Source organism: Morus notabilis, unplaced genomic scaffold (assembly GCF_000414095.1).
Source record: "Morus notabilis unplaced genomic scaffold, ASM41409v2 Scaffold98, whole genome shotgun sequence".
Lineage (NCBI taxonomy): Eukaryota > Viridiplantae > Streptophyta > Magnoliopsida > Rosales > Moraceae > Morus > Morus notabilis.
This window is the reverse complement of record NW_010359472.1, coordinates 464,701-470,015: the sequence shown is the minus strand read 5'-3', so window position 1 is coordinate 470,015 and position 5,315 is coordinate 464,701. Positions and strand designations below refer to the sequence as shown.

Genomic DNA, 5,315 nt, shown 5'->3' with positions numbered 1-5,315 from the left:
TGCCACAGCTTCTACCCACTTAGACACGTAATCCACAGCGAGGAGTATGTAGAGGAATCCATAAGAAGGTGGAAATGGTCCCATAAAGTCTATCCCCCAGCAATCGAATATTTCTATTATGAGAATCGGGTTCAAGGGCATCATATGGCGACGGAACAAAGCACCTAGCTTTTGGCACCTCTCATAGAAATGGCAGAAGTCATTGGTGTCCTTGAACAAAGTGGGCCAATAGAGACCACACTACAAGATCTTCACGGAGGTCTTCTTCACAGAAAAGTGACCGCCACATGCATCATTGTGGCAAAAATTCAGGACACTAGACACTTCATCATCCGGGATGCATCATCTCATGATCTGGTATAGGCAGTATTTAAAAAGATAGGGGTCATCCCAATACGAACCTCAATCAAAAACTTCCTCTTGTCTTATGCACTCCAGGTAGATGGAATCTCGCCAGTCACTAAGTAGTTAACAATGTGAGCATACCATGGCATCTTAGTGATGGTGAAGAGATGTTCATCGGGGAAGTCATCTCCAATAGCAGGACTTTCAGCGGAATCATTAAACTCAAGACGAGATAAGTGGTCTGCCCCCACATTTTCGACTCCCTTCTTGTCCTTGATTGTCAAGTCAAATTCCTGCAGAAGAAAGATCCACCTAATTAAACATGCCTTAGCATCCTTTTTGGAGAGAATGTACTTAAGGGCAGCATGATCTATGACGATGGCGATAGGTGAACCAATCAGATATGCACGGAACTTGTCGAGAGCAAATACTACAGCAAGTAACTCTTTTCCAGTAGTTGATTAGTTCATCTGAGCACTGTTCAGAGTACGACTTACGTAGTAGACAATGAAAGGCTTCCCCTCCTTCCGTTGACCAAGAACGGCCCCCACAGCATAATTACTTACGTAACACATGATCTCAAAAGGTAGGCTCCAATCTGGTGACTACATAATAGGGGCGGAAGTTAGTTTTGCGATGAGTGTTTGGAATACATCCTCACACTCTTATGTCCAGTTGAACACAACATCTATTGCTAGGAGGTTGCTTAGCGGTCTTGCTATAGATGAAAAGTTCTGAATGAACCTCCTGTAGAATCCGGCGTGCCCCAAAAAGATCGAACATCCTTAACGACCTTGGGGGTGGGCAGGTTGGAAATGAGTTCAACCTTGGAGCGGTCTACCTCGATTCCTCTTTTAGAAACAATGTGCCCAAGAACTATGCCGGATGACACCATGAAATGACACTTCTCCCAATTGAGCACGAGACCTTTCTCTTCACATCTTTGCAAAACGGCTTCCAAGTTGAGAAGGCACGTGTCGAATGAATTTCTGAAAACTGTCAAGTCATCCATGAACACTTCCATGCATTTCTCGATCATGTCACTAAAAATGCTCATTATACACCTCTGAAATGTGGCCGGCGCATTACACAGTCCGAATGGCACTCACCGAAAGGCATAAGTACCAAAAGGACATGTGAATATGGTCTTGTCCTGATCTTCTAATGCTATCTCTATCTGATAATACCCTAAATAGCCATCAAGAAAGTAATAGAAATGATGACCTGCCACAAATTCTAGGATTTAATCGATGAATGGAAATGGAAAATGGTCTTTGCGAGTGGCAGCGTTAAGCTCGCGATAGTCAATACACATACGCCAACCAGTCACGACCTTTGGGGGAACTAGAGGCCATTTCTTGTATTCCATGACAGTAACCCCTGATTTCTTGGGCACTACCTGGGTAGTTGGGCTAGCTTGACTTTTGGGGCCTCTTTGATGGATGATTTCAGTTTTTCTCTTTCTATCGGGAGCTCCTCAAAACACGGTGGTCCAAACTTGGTTCCTTTGCCCTGTGATTCTTTGAAAAGGGTAAAAAGGTTAGCCAGCTCACAAGGACCGGAACTCTCAGATTCAAAATTTTGGAAGAGGTTTTTAAGATCTTCAAGTTGCTTTGTAGCAGAACCTCCTCTTCGACAAGTGTGTCGATCATGAATGTTTAGTGACACTCATCGTCACCTTGTGGTTGTTTTACAATGTTGAAAATATTTACCTCGAGAGTCATGTTCCCAAAAGAGATCTTCATTAGACCATTTTTACAATTAATTAGGGCATTTTCTGTCGCAAGGAATGGTCTTCAAAGGATGATCGGGATTTTTGACTTTACATCAACCACTGACTGAGTGTCCAAAACAACGAAATCCACGGGATAGTAGAACTTATCAACTTGTAACAACACGACTTCAACTATTCCGTGTGATTTCTTTATGGATTGATCGGCCAATTGCAGTACTACAAGTGTCTGCCTAATCTCTCCAAGACCAAGTTATGAGTAAACTGAATAAGGCATAAGGTTTACACTCGTTCCAAGAGCCCACAATGTTTGGCTGAATTCGCGTGTCCCAATGGTGCAAGAAATGGTGGGACAGCCAGCATCTTTATACTTCAGTGGTGTTTTCTGCTCAATCACCACACTCACTTGTTCCGTCAAGAATGCAGTTTTCTTGACATGGTGCTTTCTCTTTATGGTTGATTACGCCCAAACGTGTATAAAACAAGCGGTCAATTGTAGCACAATTAGGACGGTCGATCCCACGAGGAGGCGATAAATTGAACAAGAAATGATTAGCAAATAAAAAGCGTTAGGAAAATAAGCAATCGAACAAATAAGAGAAATGAGTGTTTTAATGATTTTTTTGAACAATTTAAAATAGAGAAAATTCAATAATTAAAAGTGGTAAGACATTGAGAATCTCCATATGCTTTGTTCACCTATTTGGATTTTGATTTATAAATTGACTCAATTGAAAGATTCACATCCTAAACAATTAATCGGAAAATAAATAATTGAAGAACATGTGAATAAAAATGTATTCAAGTAAATAAAATTCTTATGTTTAGAACTAGGAAAAATCATCTTAAGAGAAATCCAAAAGCGACAATATACCGTTGGCAATATTGCAGTAAAAACAATACCTACCAATATATAGTATCATGCAACAATCACATAAAAAGAGCTTGACTAGATTTATATAAAAGTTGACAATAAAATATATTGATATGAGGAAGAAATATGATAAAAGAAAATTATTTACTCAAATGTATAAAACTTACAAACCATTAGAGAATCAAAATCCAAATAAGCTTACTACACATATAGGATCACCTCTAGTCTCACCCAAAAACTCTAGCCTAGCTTGCACATAATTCCCACAAAATTCTAAAAAGAAAATATGAGAATAAGAGCAAGAAAATGAGAGAAAACAAGTGTAAAAACTTTGGCTAAAATTCAACAACCTAATCACCTTGACAATGGCCCTATTTATAGAGTTTCTGGCCATGCCAAAGGTTACAATCAGCAACAAGAAGGAAGGGAATGTATTCCAATTAAATTGGAATTTACAATGCTTTATTTAGAGAGTAAAAGTTGATTAACGTGAGAAGAAAAACCATCAGAAATGCTTAGAACTGAATGAGTTGAAGGGTGAAATAGCTAGTACACGTGGCGCGCTGAGAGAAAGAAATGTTACTGTGTAGGGACACGTGGCGGAAGCTGAGAGGCGGAAGGAGAAAAAGCTATCTACATATGGGTCCCACAAGCACGCGCGGCGCGCTGAGACTGGGAGCTTCTGCACAGCCAGGGCCCACGCGGAGAGAAACTAAGAACTGCCTAACACAAGCGTGGAAGAGACTCGCCCGGGGAAAGGATCCATGCGCAATAAGCGTGCGTGCATGAGGGAACAACTGGGTCCCATGGGACGCATGGCGGGAGATGGTTGGAGAACTTTTGGACTGCAGGACCCACACGGCTGAAGAGTGCCAGAAAGTGACACATGGCGGCTTGGTGAGGCTCGCGCGGCTTGGTTTGGCTCGGCTCAGATGGCTGCTGATGGGCTTCATTTTCATTTCCTTTAGTTTTGGCCCAAATGTCTTATTTCCTTACAAAACAAATTAAATTAAATTAAAATCAAATACTTTCAAAAAAAATTAATTCCACAAAATATTTAATTAAAATCTAATTTATTTAATAATTATGAACAAATTAAGTGCATTTTCATGCACTTATCACAACCCCAACCAGCTTATTGCTAGTCTCTAGCAATTCAAGCAAAAGAAAAAGCATGTCAAGCTAAAAATTCAAATCAAAACTAGCAAAATCACCTAAGCAATCAAACAAAACATTAGTAAGTCATCAGAAAATGCTATCAAAACTACTTCAGTCATAACTCCAGAGTCGTGTGTGTGTGCACCAAATCGTATCCTTCTTCCCACAGTCCATAACACAAATAGCATCGAAGAATTCACCAAGAAAAAGTCTCAACTTCACTTACCTCACGGGTGTCGAAAATATTTTATTGCAAAGGATTTTCACTCATGGAGTTGGAAGTCAATCAGTCAGTGCTCAAGTGAGAGAAGGCAATTTAAGGACAAGCTAATAAACAAACATTGATCAAATGATAGAGAAATCAAATATTTGGAACAAACTATCACTCAAACTATAAACAAGCTTTCGGGATTTCATTCTGGTCAAAAGGAAGATCTCATAAACAAACAAAGAGCCGAAAAATACAAATAAATATACACAAACTTTTTTTTTCCTTTCTTTGCCTTTTTTTTTCTTTTTTTTCTCTTCTTTTTTTTCTTTTTTAAGGCAAGAGACAACATACATTTAACGAAGCTGATGTAGTAAGGCATTCTTTTGACTGACTATAATGCAACACAAGACATGAGTGCAACCAAACTACGTAAACATTGATGATAAAATGATGCTCTTGCTTTCTCTTTTTTTTTGTTTTTGTTTTTTTTTTGTTTAGAAGAAAATTATACAAAAGAAAAATGATAAATATTTACAACACATGACTCAATCCTAAAGATTATTTCTAACCAAAAATCATCCCTCAAGCAAATGTCGCAAGTGAAGCAATGGTGCTCCGTTAATGAATCAACTAACTCAAAAGGTCAATGAAAGTTCAAAAAGTTGTTTTCTCAACTCTCATAACTCACCAAAAACGAAAACCTTAAACTCGAGAATTTTTCTCAACTAGATGTGTTAACAACCATCTTACCACAAGGTTTGGCATGTGCTAAAAAATAACTCTGGAAATCATTTCTTGGTAATTAAGATAGCAAAAACTGACTCAAACCGAACATTTTGAAATCATACCCAGATAATCTCGCAAAAATTTCGACCCAAAATAACAACAAGACAAAAATTAATCTCACGCATGAATATGCGCACCACCCCCAACCCAAAATCAGACAGTGTCCTCAATGTCTAAAATATATGCAATATGAAGAAGACAGGGAAAGA

General features: G+C 38.9%; 1 pseudogene; it reads right to left on the bottom strand.

The window, feature by feature from the left end:
• Positions 1-425: 425 nt before the first annotated feature.
• The window catches only part of LOC112090887, a 15,295-nt pseudogene continuing 10,405 nt past the window's right edge, over positions 426-5,315 (bottom strand).